The sequence below is a fragment of the Ambystoma mexicanum genome, chromosome 8 (genome assembly GCF_040938575.1).
Source record: "Ambystoma mexicanum isolate Mex_15411 chromosome 8, UKY_AmexF1_1, whole genome shotgun sequence".
In the NCBI taxonomy this organism is placed as follows: Eukaryota; Metazoa; Chordata; class Amphibia; order Caudata; family Ambystomatidae; genus Ambystoma; species Ambystoma mexicanum.
The window spans coordinates 511,537,033-511,555,588 of NC_090929.1; positions in this window are offsets into that span (position 1 = coordinate 511,537,033).

Below are 18,556 nucleotides of genomic sequence, written 5' to 3' on the forward strand. Positions count from 1 at the left end.
AATTATTTAAGGGATGGCAGTGGCACACTTTACCCATCACTTAGCTTAATGATGGAATCATATTTGTGCACTAGTAGGAAATGGGAACATCCATGATTTACTGCCTCAAAATGTTCCTGTGTACTGCCGGTAACCTGGCATCTCAGGTAGTAGAATATTGTATGTGTTCTCCTCTGATAACTGCTTGTATCTTAGGTCTTTTTCTACAACTTTGCTTGATGATTGTGCTGGAAAATGCACAATTTCCATTCCTCGTTTCAAATAATTTTTGCCAGGGGGACAAACCCTGCCCCCACCCGATTCCTCTTTTGGCTCACTCGCTGGGTTCACTCGCTCCGGCTTCGCTGGAACATATATCTTCACCCCACCACCTTAAATGTTCACCAGCCACCACTGACCCTGACTACCATTTTAACCTTGCGACTTCCCTGCGGTTTTTCCACACCTTTCCTATGACTACAATGTTTGACCTCCAGTACCTGTCACTGACCTCTCTACTGAGCTGGCCCTCATCTTCAGGGCATCCAGCCAATCCTGTGCTCTTGTTAGCGCCCCACAGCCTATCAAAGACATTGTGAACTGTTCCCATCGCTCCCCTCTCTCCAGCATCCCTTTTGCTAATTGGATCTATCTGTTCTTCTATGAATTAGCAATGCGTCTTCCTTGTCTAATTAAAATTGGTTGCTAACTGCAAACCTGCCAACAATAGGCCGCCGCTCCCTTCCTCCACTGCTCCAAATTGTTGGGTTGTGTCAAGCTCAACAGAATCACTAACTACCCAAAGACCAATAACTTATGCAATACCCTCAAGTTTAGTTTTTGAAGCTGGCACTTTAAAGTGACACCACATATGCATCTGACCAACTTCCCCTCTTCTGCCCAACACGCAGACCTCTCCTCTTCTCTCATCCTCATCAATCTATCTGCAGCATTCAATACTGTCCATCACTCCTGCCTCTTCCTCACCTTCTCAGACAAAGGCTTCCAAGAACTTGCACTTAATAGGATTACCGACTATCTTTCAAACTGACCTTTCTGCATCTTGTCGAACCCTGGCACTTCTACTTCTACCACACTGCTGGTGGGAGTCCTTAAAGTGTCTGTCCTTGGCCTAATACTTGTTGTCCTTTATGTCGCCTCACTCAGAAAACTGATCTTGACTTTTGTATTCTCCGATCAGCTGTATGCAGGTGGCACCCCAAATGTGGTCTTCTCCTTTCCCTTCTTCACTCCTGAACTATTGTGCCCCATATTCAACTGCCTCTCTGCCAAAGGCCCCGCGAGGCGTCTAAATGCGTACGCAAACTGGGCAAGTGCCCAAGGCCTCCACCATGGGAAGGGCCCAACCTGATGCAAAGAGGTCCCTGGACATTTGTTACAAAGCATACATGATATGTCATGATATTATTTATTATTATTATTTGGTTACTTATTGACTGCAGACCGAGCTTCATGAAGCAGTGGAGCGCTTAACAATCATCGGGAGGAAAAACAAGCTTGGGAGCAGAGAAACATAGTGAGTCGGCATCTAACAATGGCCGAGGGAAGGCAATTTTCAGCAATGGATTTACAAGTAACCAGGGGAGGAAGCAGTGGGGAACAGATCATCCATTCTGGGGTATGGTGGGGAGTGGACGGTGTATGGACCTAGGCGTAGGGGAGAAGCCATTCCTTGTGCTCCTTTCTGAACTGTAGAGGTGCAGGGTGAGTCGGATGTAAATGGGGAGGAGGTTCCTGAGTATTGGGGCATAGACCGAGAAGGCCTATCTTCTTTTTTCTTCCTTCCATCACTGGCAGAGTTTACGTCTGCGCATGTCCTTACTTCTGGTGGATCGTAGGTCTCCAGAGATGCTGAGTTCTCAGTGAGGTAGCTTGGGGACTTCAGGGTGACAGCCTTGTAGATGATGCAAATGGATTTGAAGATGATACAAGTTTGCAGCGGGAGCCAGTGTAGTTTGAGGAGGGTAGGGTGGGCTAGATTAATTTGTGAAGTCCTTTCATGAGTCCTGCTGCAGCATGCAGGACACATCCCAGGGGACTAAAATACATTATGAGAGACTTCAGGGTATTTGATAAAGCAGCAGGAGGGTTATCCCTGGTAAAAACTAACCTCTGTATATAACAAACCCACCTGGACTGCTAGTGTAGGCAGAATTCATAGATCACAAAGGAGAGGAAACAAAATATCTCTCAATATTGATTAATATGTTATTCATACAATGATCACCAATACGTTTAACCTGAAAGTACTATTGCACACATCCTATTCAGAATTGCAAACATTTATATACAAATACATCTGATTGTAACTGAAGATATCCAATTAAAGCAACCGTGAAGAGTACCTGACAGCGTATCCAGAGTATCCTTTAAGTGTGAATCCAATGACTGAGCGGCAATCATAACAAGTGGCGACGAGGTATGGTGTCAAGGAGAACCCTGGAATGAGCAACCAGTGAGCAGGTACCTGTGTGATGTTGAAGAGGGGAAAGTAGAGACTGCTGCCAGGGTGCAGCCAAGAGGAACTAGAGTGACTGATGCAAGAGAGGGAGAGCCCACTGCCCCCCATTGACTGTGTAGCGCCCACCATCCAGGGCTATGTGAGGCAGCCTGTCCCAGTAGTCTACCTGGGAGAAGGGAAGAGTGTGACCTACCAGTGTCCAGGTAGGATTAAAAGAGTTTGTCATCCAGGCTATCCTCCAGGCTTCCAGGAGTCTGCAAGTGTGACCCTGGGAGGAAAAGGGGGGCCGCCGCCAGCAGAATAGAGACTGTTTTGGCAGGCAGGGAGTCCTGCCAGCTTCCTGGGGGAAGTAGGAGCATTGATCTTGGAATGCATCCAGCCAGATGGATGGTGCTTGTGACTGTTTCGGTCTTTAGTTCAAGGTGGTGCAAGGACTTCGACTTCTGGGGGCCTTCTCCATGGGCCGAATATGTTTGGACCATGCTGTTTACTGATAACTGTCAAGTTAAATGAAAAGACCTCATCGGAATGCTGGAGGCGCGGTGAGTCCTCTTTGCTGTGTCCTTTTGGGATCTCTGGGTGGCGGTGTGATCTGGAGGTCATGGTTTCGAGTGTTCCGCTAGCAGCTGGGCAGTGTTATTGCTATGGAGCTCTGCGCGGTTCCGTGCCTGCCACTGCTGTGATGACGTCTACATGGTGCCTGAGGTGCCGGCGATCGGCTCGAACATTGGGCTGTTTTCAAGTCTAACATTTGTGCTGTGAGGCAAGCTGAAGATATTTTAAAGCGGCTGCGGTGCACTGGATGACTAGAAAAAGGCACCTATCAGCGTGCCATAATGTGCCTTGGAATTGACTATCGGGACTAGGCAAGCTGTGAAGAAATTAGGAGGTGTTTCAGATACGACGCTTGTCAAGGGTGATTTCGGCATGTGTTGTCAGTAGGTGGAATACTGATCGTCGTTAGGAGGGAATATTACTATGTTCCCTTTTTTTTTTAGGCGCTGGAATGGCGTGGCTACAGAGCTGCCTCGGCTGGGCCAAGCGTATTGAGCCGGCTGGCTTGGACGCTGCGCAGTTATTGTGGGAATGTTCAAGTCTGAGTTAACCATATAATGTTTTGTAAAATCAATGGAGATATTGTCTTTCAGAATGGAAGTTTAACCAGATATTGTTTCGCCAAACCAATGAAAGTTTGTCTTTTGAACAGAAGGTTGTTGGATTGGGGTTGTGCATGAATGCTCTAGCTGATGAGTGCAGCTGAGTGATCGAGGGTTCCCTGTAATGTGTTAAGTGTTGACACACATCTGTTCAGTGTTTAGTGTTTAACCAGATTTGAGGATTTTTAGGACGTTTTCTCTGCGGCAACATGGTCTCTTAGATTTACACTACGTGGTTTTGCATAGATAGGCAGAACAACTGAAGTTGTGCGTGTGGGGTCGCATTTGGTAGAAATTCCACTATAATGAGTTCAGAGTGGTAGGTGACGGTTTATGCATGGGATGTATGGTGGTGCTCTATGCAAATGATGCATAACATGTCAGTTAAGGAATTTCAGGTTTTAGAGTTACTGCTTTTAAAGGCAACGTGGACTTTTAGGAGATCTGATCTGCAAGTGGCAATGTTTTTATATGTCTTAAAGTGGCACTTTTTTTAAAATGTCTTAAATTGTTTAATATAACAATTTTAAGGCATTTGTGAGAGACTTGTGTGTGTATTGTGGGTTTAGAATCGGAGTGACATGATCCATTTTCTCTTTAGTATAACAATTGTGAGGCGTGGCAGGATTTAGAGTTGCTGTGTAGCAACATAGACTTGTTTTTTTTTTTTTTTTTAAATAATTTATTTGATTTAGTTGAATATCAACTTTACAAATATATAAAATATTCATCATTATTACAATATAATCAATTAATTGACATCATTCAAGTTACACAATAAAAAGAAAAAGTAAAAGCACATAATGGATAAAATTTAGGAGATAATACAATTATCTTCCAAAGACGTCAAATGTTATCAGCACAGTTACATTTTTCCTTATCACATGACCATTGTGTTATTTCTTTTGATCAAATGGAAGTGCAGCATCAAGTATGTTAATGGTTGCAATTCTAACCGAAATCTTTTTAGTGCTGAAAATTTCGGCCCAGATTTCATTTGCAGATCTTGTATTAAACTTATGTTGCATGCATTTGGCCAATTTAATTCGGTTTTCCACAAAAGCCTCACATTCTGTGACAATATGACAAAGAGTTTCTATATAAGATAAATTCTTACAGAATCGACAATAGATTAGATCTTTTCCCACTAACCCTCTTCTAAACAAAATCTCATTTACCGGCCATAGGTTCAATCGAAATCTTAGAATTTTCTGTCTGAGGACAGCAGACGGGTATTTCACAAGATAATCAGCCATCAAGCGAAATCTCTTATGACCAAAGACAGTCCTATCAAAATCTTTCAGCTTCATGCATTGATCTTGAGTGAGTGTCCAATCGAACTGATATAATTTGCTCTTAGCTCTAGACAGATTTGTGAGCAATAATTCAATTGAGATTTCTGCATTGGCAAGTGCATTTAATACATAATTTCGCCATTTGGATGGAAATAGCTGATTTGAGGTCAATAAATGGTTCGCTAGGATGGCTAGACTATTTCTGTTAGATATACCCAGCATACATTTTCTCAACAGTGTGCACATTTTCCAAGTAATTTGCGAATGCATAGACAAAAGCCCTAATTCAAATCTTAATAGCATAGTAGGAGTACTTTTTGGAAGATTAAGCACAGATTTCCAAAATTTAGCCTCTATTCGGTTCCAAAATAGTGGGGTATTGGGCAACATGGATTCCATTCCATAAGTAATCACAGGAATGACCTTTTGTTGGTAGTAGGACATAATTGGATTACATGTAAACTTACAATATTTCGCCAAAATTATTTTTGCTTGTGATGTTAACATAGTAAGTTTTGAAGATATTACTATTTCAATCGATTTATCCGATTGTAAGTTATTAAACATCATCCCCAAATATTTGTACTCTGAGACTATCTGTAGCTTTGACCCAGAAATTGACCACTCATGCTTGTTTGAGAAGGAGGATTTTGGTTTGTTCAATATCATTATTTGTGTTTTGTCTTCATTCACCGTTAAATTATTGGCACATACATAGCGCTCCAGTGTATCAAGGAGAGTTTGTAGACCTGCTGGAGTTTGTGAGATTAAAACCAAATCGTCTGCGTATAGCAGCCAAGATATAATTTGGTTTTCTATCTTTGGAGAGTCTGAAACAACTAGAGCCAAGTCAACCGAAATGTCCAACAGAAAAAGATTAAACAATGTTGAAGCAAGAATACAGCCTTGCTTCAAGCCTCTGGCGGTGGGTATAGTCCTAGATAAGAGGCCTTCCATATTCAGCTTTATTTGTATGGACGTTTTTGTGTGCAAAAGATTCACCAATTTTATCAAAGATTCAGGGCATTTGTGTTTCATCAATTTTTTTATGAGAAGATTTCTGTCAACAGAATCAAATGCCATGCGAAAGTCAACAAAAGCCATGTATATGGGTTGTTTCCGTGTAGTGCATGAGGACTTGATAATGTTAAGTAATGTGAGGTTGATAGAGGTACCTAGACCTGAAACGAAACCCATTTGAAATGGGTCTCTGCACTGATGCTCCAATGACCAAGCATTTAAATCACGTAGAATTAATCTGCAAAAAAATTTTCCTAGCACATCTAAGAGTGCAATAGGCTGATAGCTCAAAGGATTTTGTCGATCGCCCTTTTTGTATAATGGCACAATAATTGAATGAGTCCAGGATTTAGGCAGCTCTTGGTTGCATATGATCAGTTTGAATAAAGTGTACAAAATTGGTACCCATAGGTCAACATTTTTTTTCAATGTTGCATTTGAAAGTCCATCGGGAACCCGGGCTCTAGACATGCTAGCCTTGTCATCTTTGTCAAATTGTAGATCGAAAACGATAGGCATAGGACTTACAACAACCTGTTGAACAGGAGAAGCATAAATGGCCGAGAAGTAGTCTATCCAGTCATTTTCTTTGACTCCATTTAGCTCTGATGTTAATGGTGGAGCCTTGTTGGTTGCATTAAGCAACTGCCAGATCTGAGCAGTGTTCTTATTTTGAATATGCATTATCATGCTCTCACCCTCTTTTTGTTGTAAAAATCGTCTGTATTCAAACATCCAATTTTTATAAGCTGTTTTAATGGATTTCAAGGCTGCATCTCTAAAAGCCGCAGGTACCAAACAGGCTTGACGTTTCTGCTTCTTAAATAATGCTTTCCTAATGCTAACAATGTTATCATTAAAGCGAGGTATTTTTGATTTTACGTTCTGACAAGTAGCATACAACTGCATTAAGTCAAAGGGCGCTACATAGTCCTCATCTGTGTCATTCATACCCGTCTGATCAAATCTTTTCAGATGATCTCTATATTTAACAAGGGATTTTTCCGACCATTTTAATCGGTTCTGGGAGTTATTTGTATTCACCACACCTTGAAACCATTGTCTTTGTGGACAAATGGGGGATGATATGACCAGTTTGAAAGTTAGCGGTTTGTGATCGCTATATTAAGAGGATATTACTGCAAATTCTAAAGTGTGAACAAGCAAGTTTCTGGTGACAAAAATGTAATCAATAATCGCACTCTGGTTGCGGCAGGCCCAAGTTGGTTTTGGGGGAGAATCATCCACACTAGTTCCATTCAGCATTACCAAATTCCAAGCCTTGGAAAAAGTGTTTCATGATTTAACTCGGTCCTGGTTTCCTGATACGGGCTTATTTACAAGATGGATGTTCAAATCACCTGCAATGATGATATAAATGATGCCACTTTCCAACATGATATGCTCCATTGAGGATGTCAGATTTTTAAAAAACAGGTTAGTCGATATGCCTAGGGGTTCCAATATATGTTAATACATGCTATTTTGATGTGATTAATAACAAAAAAAGAGCATTGTATAAAAGGATTAACAGAGGGCAAGGAATGCAGATGCAAGTTAGATGTAGATTTAGAGGCAGTTAGCAATCCTGACATTGGTCTACCCTTGGTTGCACGTATAGCAGGTACCAGATTAATATCATAGTTGTTCCAAACCGGAGAACTAGTCAGCCAGGTTTCTTGGAGGAGAATAAGATCGTAATTTCCCAGAATAGAATGAGAGTTATTAATAAAATGGCTAAAACCTCGGGTATTCCAACTAATTACTGTTAAGCTCACTTTGTCAGTAACGGAATCTAGTTACACTCTGGTGGTGTGATTAAATTCTTTGTGTTCTAGAACATTTTGTCTAGGAATGTAAGAAACAGGATTCCGCTGATTCTTAAGACAAGATTTTAAAGGACTTTTAACATTATAATTGGATGTAACCAAGAATCCCAAGTTAAACAGGGCAGCCTCTGCAGCACAAATGATATTATGTATTATTAAGGAGCGAGTCCATATTAGAGCTGGACCCAAATTATTTTGGTTGGGGAATTCAATCTGATCTAAGTCCCCTGATCGAATTTCTTGTAGCTCAAAAGTATCAGAGAAAATTTTTAATATACTCTGACGATTCATAATATACACAGGAGAGACTTCAGGACGACATGATAACAACATAGAATATCTCGTTTCTGGCATGGAACTTGTTTTTTTGCTAGGAGGTAATGGACGCTTTTGAGATGACCCCGGCATAATGCTAGAATCGTGTCTATACATTGTTTGAGATTTTTGGCCTTTGCGTTCTACTGGATTACCTGATTGGGACATTGAACCATGTCTCTCATTCAGTTGCCATAACTGAGCAATTGAGTCTCTTAACTCCTGAAGTTCGTTTGGAGAAGAATGTGCATAGTCCGTGTTCTTGGACAAAGTGTAATCTGTCGCCTGAGACTCCAATTCTGCAAATGATACTTTTTTAGACAGGAGACTCTTATTCTCATTAGGGATCATTGACAGTGCAGTTGAAATTGGGAGAACAGAAGTGCATTTAGCAGGTCCATTTGTAATGATAGGAATGGCAGGAGGACCAAATGTGCGCTGTTCTAGGTACAAATCAATTTCTCGCCTTAAAGCTGTTCTCGCATCAGTAGGGTTTTTGAGAGATCCATTTTGTATTTTGGAGGCGCAACTGGCGAGAACATTTTGAGAAGGACGCGATTGATTCTCAGTGATTGTTGATTGAGATGTCTGCTGGGTTACTGCTAATTTAATCAGTTCATCTAATGGAGGATGGTCAATAATTTTTCTCGGAGAAACACTTGATTCAATTAACTTGTTTTTCTTTAAATTTACCAGCGCTGTATATTTTATTGTTATATTATTGGATACAGCAAGAGTTCTGCTATTTGCACGCGTTAAGTTATTAATAAACTGTTTTGTCGCAGAGGTCGCAACTCGTTTCACAGTCTTCACATTTTTCGTTTTCTTTTGCGCATGGGTTTTTTTAGGGTTTAAATTCTTTGGGATCAAGATGTTGGAGGTCCTTACATCAAAAACAGGGAATGGGGATTTCAAATCATGAGAGCCACTCATAGGATTATTAGGGTGACTCGAGTGTTGTGTGTCAAGTGGAATAGATGTTGAATCAGATGCTACACATTTTTCTCTAATTATTCCTTTAACATAAGGCAATGATGTTTTCAATGTCACAGTTTTCAAAGGCATGATATTTTCACAAGCAATAGAATCCGAAACAGTTATAACAGAATGGCACTCAGTAATTTTGGTTGTTTGTGTGTCACCATCAGTATAAACTGCCATAGCATTTAAAGGACCTTTATGTTTCTCAACCAGCATCTGGGAACACTCTTTGGATGCTTTAATTGCCTTGTCTAGTTTCTCATTTAGACTATTCTGTAAATGATCAAACGCTGTGGTCATAATTAACTGATCATGTCTCATAATGTTGACATTTTCAGAAAGATCTTTCAAATTATTATCAACAGATTCAAATAATTTGGCAAGTGCCATTAAGGCAATATTCATTACCTCTAAGGTCAAATGTGGGGTCTTGGAGGGCTCAATGTTTTTTGCCAACATTGCAAGTCTCCATTGGATCTCCGAGGTGTAGGTGCTCTATAGGATGCGTCTATTCCTGATATGTTGCAGCCAGATTGCCGGAACAAATCAGGAGATTGAGAAAGATTTGCATCCTCTGAGATAGCCAAAGAACAGGATTTTTTAGAGTCTTATTCAATCACAGCTTCTTGGCTAGAGTTGGATGAATTCAAAATTACTTGAGCCGGAGCTCCTGACAGTGCATTGCGTGGAATCATGCTATCCGTAAGGGAAGTACTAGTGCCATCAGAATTAGGCTGTACTTCCACCTGTATACTGATCTTGGAACCTGCTGGACCGTTGGTAGACATTCCCACTTTGGAATTCGTGTCACCTAAGCCAATATTTTGAACTGGTAAAGGAGCTGTTGAAACATCTTTCATGGACGGCAGAGACACAGCAACATTGCCAAAACCATATTTGCGAATATCAATGTTATCTTGCACTCCCCCTTTTTTCTTATTGTTTGTTGTTTTACGTCGGGGAGTTTGCAAAATTGGAGTTGAACAGACGTTCATGGCTGCCTTAGTTGCTGGCTGCTCTTCATAAATTTGTTGAGATTCCGACATAATTCGCTGCCGAATGTTTACCGGCATCGCAGTTGTTAAACGATAGATGCCCTTCGAAGTCATAAGTCACGCAAGGGTGTTTCTCCTTAGTTCTAACCAAACAAACAATGTGTGCTGGTCACTCAAGCTGTAGAAATTGAGTTAACATATAATGATACGGGCAGTGAAATAAAGCACCTCCGGATCCCCGGGAGCCGCGACGAAGCGGCAAAGCGGGACTCTTCGGGTGCGTGAGCACGATTCACGCGCAGATGTTGCCTTATACACACGCCCACTGGATGTTAAAGAATGCCTTGTGGGAAGAGTAGTCCACGGCAACAGTCCTCTTCTTCTGGGAAGCACAGAGAAAGAGTCAAGACGTCCAGACGAAGCGGGACTCTTCCCTAGACCTTACCCTAGACCTACGGGCAGTCAGTGTTGCTGAGGCTTACCTTAGTCTCAGGAACGGGATCAAAGAGGGGATACCTCCGCAGTCTCCCGTTCACGCCTTTAGCGCCAAACAGCCGCACAACAGGCAGCGGGCTTGTCTCCTCCGGGCTTAGCGCCGCAAGGGTGGATGGCAGGGAGCTTTAAGGATGGAGTTGGTCACGTGATGATTCACGTGACTAGCACAGGCCCCGCCTCCTCACTGCAGCACTCGAGGTCCTGCAAGAGCCTGGTAGCAGCTCGCAGTACAGGCAAGTTCAAGGAAGAGAAGAAAAAAAAAAAAACGTTTGTTTCCACAGTTAAAAGCACGTAATTCCAGCAAAGAAGACCATAGACTTGGTAGGAATTTCCACTCGAATTGAAAATGTATGGTGTGTTGATCAATGTTTAGTATAAGAATTATAACAACTGTTTGGGGAATGGTAGTGGTTACATTTGAGTCTGTGAAGGGTAGTGTGGTCTTGTAGCTTGAATGTGTGGATTGGTATGAAATGGCATACAGGTTTTTGTGCACACCTAGTTTCCTGTTTCAGTGACTGCTGCGCTGTTAGCAGATTGTCATTCTTTCTGGGTTGTGTGTGTTGGTGTGTCATTGTGTACATTTTGTGAGTCTGGTCAAGACATTTTGTGGAAATTTGGTTATGTGAGTGATCTAGATTTATTGTGTGACCAGTGGTCTGGTCAAGAAATTCTGTGTTTGTTGCGTGTTTTACGGCTCTGTGGAGTCAGGTGAAGCAACTAGTGGCAGGCTAGTTGTTTGAAGCTCTGCAGAGTTTGGATGTGTTTTGTTTACGGCTCTGAAGAGTCAGGGGTTAGTACTAGTGGTAGACTGGTTGTGTATGGAGCAACTAGTGGCGAGCTAGTTGTCTGAAACTCTGCAGAGTTTTTGATGTGTTGCGTGTTATGGCTCTGCGGAGCCAGGTTTGAAGAAACTACAGGCAGGCTAGTTAGGTGGTGGCTCTGCGGTGTCGTGTATGATCAGGGATCTCTGTGGAGGCCTTGTGGATGCAGATGCGCTTGCATCTTATTTTTTCTTCTTTTGAATATTGGTTGTGGTTCTGGAATCATCCAGGGTTTCCCTTTGGTTGATTTTTGGAGCATGGCAACGTATCACCTTTATAGCTGTGTTCACCCGGGAGTGATAGCTAACAATGATGGGGCTCAAGTGTCTGGCCAACACTTGCAGCCATGTGCTGGTGGGTTGGGTGACTGGAGTGACAGCTGGTTGCCGTTTATTACTGGTGTGTTTGTGTGGGCAATCATATCACAGGGCCTCATTACACGGAAGGCGGTAAGGGTTAACGGTTACCGGTAAGGTTACCGGTGACCGTTAACCCTTACCGCCTTACTACGTGGTCCCTTTGCGGGACCCGACCTTAACGGCTGGTGTAGACCAGCCGTAAAAGTTGGGACCCGCAAAGGGACCTTGGTGCTAATTACGGTACAGCAATTTGCGGTACCGTAATTAGCTCCTTCCCCATTCCCATTTTGCCCTATGGGGCAAAAATGGGAATGGGGAAGGGCCATGGAGAAAGGGGGACTTACCGCCCCGCCAACCTTAGAATGGGGTGGTAATTCCCCTTTCCTCCATGGTGGTACTGGTATTGTAGCAGCGGCAACCATGGTGCTAATAGCACCATGGTTTACCGCCTACCATGTAATGAGGCCCACAGTGTCACCATGCTATGTAAACCATTATTTCTAAAAACCAACAATCATAATGTATAAATATTGCTACTAACCAGTAGATCTCATAGAGACCTACCTTCCCTTTATCGGCCAAACATGTTTCGTTCCGTAAAATTTAGAATGTACCAGTGGAACTATGTCATGGTCTTGGTGTCCTTTCAGAAAACTCTTGTGCATATGTATGTACTTCGGTGATACACCTACTGACCGCCCACTTATTTTGGTGGCTAACTGTGGCTCTATGCTACCCGGAGCCTTACAATCTAAACCCCCTCTAGCAGGGTCGAATCGTTCTCCTACAAACAGTAGTGGTCGCACATTCTTAACCCCTTTTCTGTGTAATTTTATTTCCCAAAATCAGCCTAATTATGTGTTCAGCTTGACTTTTCAGGCCCTTTTCATTCGACCATGCAAAATGGAGCGATGTACAGTCACTTGCTTTTAGCCATCCAGTCCTCTCTGCGAATAAACCACACAAACATCTATTAGGTACTCTGATGCGTTTTGCCTTGCAGCTATCATTTCTATGGTGTACTGTCTTCATTACTTACATCTTAACAGATCTCTTTCTATCTGTGTTTGACATCGCAGGGGAGCCAGGGTAGTCACCGTAAGGCCTTCCAAAAGGCCTTGGCACCATCCGTGTGGGAGGGGACCAAGGCTTGGCCAGCAGATGGGAAATTGTTTTCTTGGATGAAGGATTTGATTTTCTGCAGGAGAGAAAGTTGGTACAAAGCCATTCTGTCTTCCTTGCTATGTGCTGCTTGAAGGAGAGGTGTGTGTCAATGCCAAACCCAGAGGATTTAGCGCAGGTGAGCAGCTGGGATGTGAAGCTCTCAATGTGCATAGCAGAGAGCCCGGTCTGGATGCCCAGGTGTTCAGTGTTTTTGGTCATCATGAGGAATTCAGTCTTTGAGGGGTTGAGCTTCAGGTAAGCACTGGACATTCCCGACTGGATCAATAAGAGTGAAGCCTTGAAACTGTGGATTTCTTTGATGGAGATTATCTTGCACTAGAGTGGCGTGTCATCTGTGTATTGGTGGATGTGGATGTGTGCGGAGTGAGGAGGGTTCCAAGTAGTTCCATGTAAAGATTGAAGATCAAGGGTGGAGGATGGATCCTTGTGGGACTCCACAGGAGATGGGCAGAGATAGTGATCTTCGGGAATCCATTTGTACAAACTGGTGTTCATTAGCAAGGTACAATGTGAAGCAGCTGAGGACGATCTCGCTGAGCCCCATAAGGTGATGTAGATTGTTGGTGAGTGTCTGGTGGTCTGGTGAGATGTACAGTATGTTGCTGGGACTCTGAGTCTACTGCCTGTCTGTTGTTGAGAACTATGTTTGAATCTAATCAATCAATCCTGTAGTGCCTTCTTTCTTTACTGTAGAGCACACAGTTTGCACGTTCACTGAAGCACAGCCTTTTTTTGCATTGTCACCTTTTTGGAGAATGTATTGTCATGTGCAAAAGATGAAGTTGAATTGCATACACGGTTGAGTGCCACAATGGCTTAGAGTATAGCGCTGTGTATTAAGTAAACCTGGAATTGGGAGAAGTAAGCAACTCCCATCTCCTGTGGGCTTCCAAATATGGAGGAGGCATTGCAATTCTCATCCAGGAGAGAGACTTTTCTCCCTTTGTATCTGAATTCTCAAACAAAAATAGGAATTTGTTCTTCGATTTCAAGGACTGCGCCCCTTTACAATCAATGTTCCCTCTAATTATTTTTCTCAAAGTGTGGAAATTAATGGCTTTCGTGCGCACATTATTTTCTACGTGCGTAACTGACTCAAGAGATGAGCTACTTTGTGAGCATGAGTAGTTAATGAGGTTTCATCTCCAAAGAGAGTTTGGAAGATAATTTCCAATTCCCAGCCACTGCAGTTCTTTGCATATCAGTGTAAAAGGTGAACCTCACAGCACACTTTCCAGATATAGGTTAAAAAAAAACAAATATTTTAAATGTGATTATAAAGAGAGCTCATTAACAACCCAAGACTTCAAAGTCTGCCACAGAACCTAGCAAAAGTACTCATGTGCAGAGAAATTTACATATGCACAAAAAAAGCATTGTATGCTCAGTATAAACAATAGCTTTAGTGTTGTGGCTATTCATTTGCTGACACTGCTCAGAGAATGTAGAAAGTGTTTTATGCCATTGGAGAAAAACACTCATGTATTACAAAAAACGAATATCTAAGAAACAATGAACATATACATAGCAACCTACGCTCTGCTTCTAATATATTCAAATCGGTGACCAGCAGAGCAATGGCATAGGAAGGAACATAGGTTGATATTACTGCTCGAAATCAAGAACAATTTTGGGGGGCAAGAAAACCTTTTAAAAATCAAAAAGTATACCTATTGGCAAAGCACATTTCTTTTTTACACCCTGAAAAATCTCTTGATTCCAGGCAGGGAGTAAAAGCTTTTCAGAGCCCTGCTTGCAACTCTGACATAGGACGTGAGCCGAGGGGGCACATGATACAGCTTTTGGTTTTTCCCTCCCTTACCTGCCACAGCCTACACACAATTCAAGAGTCTTCCTGAGGTTTCTTAGGGAGCCTTGAAGTGAATCACACATATATGCCTTTTAAGTTAATAGCTTCAATGCTCGGGGATACAAGGGATTGAGAGCCTTCTTCTGTACCTAGGAACCCCACTGATGCAGTTCCCTTTTATCAGTTAAACACGATGTATGGGGATGCTAGAGGCACTAAACAAAGAACACATGATTATATTGGAAAAGCCTCCACAGCTGACCATAGAAATAAACAGAAGCTGCTGTTTATTAGACTGTTACTAGAGTTTCCTATCTTTAGCAAACAAACACATTTCCTTCACTGTACTGCACAGCTGAAACATCTGACTTGGCTTTTGAAAGTTTCTGATTTGTTCTTCACCCACAAGGAGTGTTCTCCTGTGCCCTTCCCAAGTACCCTTCACTGGTTCCTGTGCTGGCCTCCAAAACTAGTTGACAGGGCTCTGGTAAGAACGTGGGGGATTGTATTGGTAAAACACTCACTGGGATATCTGCATCCTTTGCAAGCAAATCATATTTAAAGTGTTACCATGATATTATGGGCAGGTTATGAATCTGCATGTATATAATTATTTTTGCACTGCATAGATGACTGTTTGCAGCATACCTCATCTTAATATTTCAGGTAGGATTAGACAAGTGCTCAGTGAAACCGTTTTTGTGAAGCAGAGATTTACCATACCATTTGTTGAGAGATAGAAAATGTCAGGTAACTGCTGTAGCTTGTGACGTATTCATTCTTGAGAGGTTTGGAATTGTCTGTGTGCGCTGCTACAACTCTTCTGAGCGGCACCCAGAAGGAACCCGGGCAAGTACACATGTGTGCGGCTTATAGGGAACATATTTCACAGTCACTGTTTTAATTAGCTTACTTATTATTCCTTAAGCAGAAGATTGCACAAAATATTCCTAACAAAACTTCATGAGCGTTATAAAGATGTTCTTTATTGTTTTTATTTTGATATTAACCAAAACATCCTTATTTTTCTTATTGGAAAACCTGACATTATTGCAATACCTGCCAACTCGTGTTTCAAGCCCCCGGCTCTTCGTCAGGGCCCTTATTAATTAGTGATGATAGCTGCCTGAGAAATTTTGCTTTGACAATGTATTGAAACCTCAGGGCGGGGGGGAGGGCAGGGAGAGGGGGATCCAATGTCTCTTTCTGGGACTTGTGTGAAATACTCTTTGTCAATGGATGACACTGTATCGGATACTCTGGGTGCACATTTTTATTATAGTTTTGGATGATTGACAACCAGTTATAACTACTGCACACTGCTCTCAGCACTCATATCGAGGGTTAGTATTTAACGATTAGTAGCAACCGTAAATCATGAGGCCCACAAGTACTATTTATAAACAACAGCATACAGGGTTAATAATAATAATGTGCGTTCTTCTGTACCGCTTCATGGTGAACTCCTCCAGTTTCTAAGCGCTGCAATAGCAGTATCATTGCCCATTACCATGCTACTTGATGTATTGACCTTGGAAGGATGAAAGGGCGTCTCGAGATTCGATCTTGTGAATGCAGGCTGCACTCCTGTCAGAGACTAGCACTTGTGAACCATCCACCCGGGCGCATTGTAAAAATCCATTATGCAAAACCAGGAACCATTAAGGCTAACTAAATTGTTAGGAACAATCTTGGATCTAGCCGGCTAATTGAAATGAGAAAGGGGTCAAAGTTCATTCTCATCAACCTGCACTTGCAGCAGGAACCTATGTCTTGCAAATATGGCAAGTGGCTGTTAACACGCGGTTACGGGTCTATCACATTGGAACCAGGGCCTGTCATAACCACACTGTGAAATCATGACCCAGACATTGGTTTGACAACAAATGCTATGTGGCTAGAAGGGGACTGAAGCAACGTTTGAGATATACTAAGACAGACTTTACTGAGGAAAAAAGTGTGCATTCACTTTAATGAGAAAAAGGAGAATGTACGTGTATACTGTTCAACAGTAAGCATTGTCAAAGGCAACAGTTTGTGTGTAGACATGTGATAGGATTTTACCAGGCACTACTGTACCGGTACTGCCTCACCAAAAGATTGCAACAGCTGACACGTGGTGACAGTATCTGGTCATCTCAAGGCCGTGGCTGGCAAATGCCTATCCAATGCCTATATGAGAGCAGTAATTGTTGACTCTGTGAATGCTTTTTTAAACTAGGATTCGGTGCAAGGAACAGATTTCAGGACACACACATTACTTCTAACTAAAGTGGCTGAAAGCACACTTGGTTGAGACGTTTTTATTACACCATGGCCAAGTCTACAGCTGCAATTAAGCCTTCGCCTTTCATTAGGCTGTGTAAGAAATAACATTGGTATCCCCTTAAAAGCACACAACTAACTCACTGAGATCCCAGGGATGTGTGCTTTGGGTGAGAGGGGCAGGTGGAGGGTGGGAATGGCCATAGTGGGTCAATGAGTGGGTACAAAAAAAAACAACACCCCCAGGCTGTGTGCCTCTCCAATATGCCATCTCTCTCCTACCTTGACATTGCAGGAAAATAGTTTCACTTATAGGCAGCCCTTATAGCGCCACTTAATTGCCAAACCTAAAAAGAGAGATGCTAAAAATAAAATCTTCAAAAGATGTACTGGAAGCATTACAATCTAATGACAACAGAGCATTTTGAATTGAAGCAAACAGTACAATACAATTTAAAGGCGCGGTAGGGGTATGCTGCTTTGAGGTAGTTCTTTGTATTTTTACATGCAATCATTGTGCAATATCACATTTATTCACACTGCTATAGCTATTAAAGAGAACTTCCAGTACTGCAACAGAAAACATCACGGAACAATGTCGATAGAAATGCTGGTTGCATCGCATGCAAAGACTGTTTGCATTGGCTGATGCTTAGAGCGATAGCTCAGTGAGTCAGAGCTGTGTTTGCCCATTAGGTCAGAGATTTGCATTCCCGCAGGGACGCCTCTTCCTTTTCATACTTAAGAAGTAAAGAAGGTGGCTGCCCTGCAATTTGGTGAAGTTAACACATGTTACTACGGCACTTCGAAATTCCAATGCGCAAGTCCACATCAGAATTTCTGCAAAACATACCGACACATGTCCAGTGCCGTGCAACAATTCCCGAAGCCACAGCAGTGCCCTTCAGTGACAGCCAACTCACAAGCAACAGAGGAACCAGCCTGTGCCAAAAACAGGCTGGTGCATAGGGACAGAGGAAGTAAGTAGTGCAGACATAACTTTACCTTGAGCCCAGGAGAATAGGAGGAGACACAGCTATCGAATCTATGCGATTCCATCGAGTTTGTTTGGCAGAATACGATGTAATCAATTTTTTTAATGATATTTCACTGCAAATGTATGCAGGGGGAAACCCCCTACAGACTTCCCTCACCCTCCATCTTTATTATTACCCTAACCTACCCCCACCCCCTCAAATACATTTGCGGCGCAATTCGTTGTAAAAAATGTGATGGAATCGAATTCGGCAAATTCTACTGCGATGGAGTCTGCCTGTGCCCTACTATCGAAGGAAAAGGCACCCCTTGCAGAGAATCAACTGTAACAGAAGCTTGTAAAAGTGTAATGTCCCAAATTTAGAAAAGGAATACACCATCCATGCAAACAGTATCTATTCCTTTCGGGAGACACTAGCCCAGTCCTGGGTTTTAACTTTGCATTCTGTGATTGTAGTCCTGGGATCATAATGGGAAAATCCAGGACTACAAGTCCCAGAATTCAAAGTTAAAACCATGACTGAACTATTGTCTCCCGAATGTAGTGGATAATGTTGGCATGCATGATG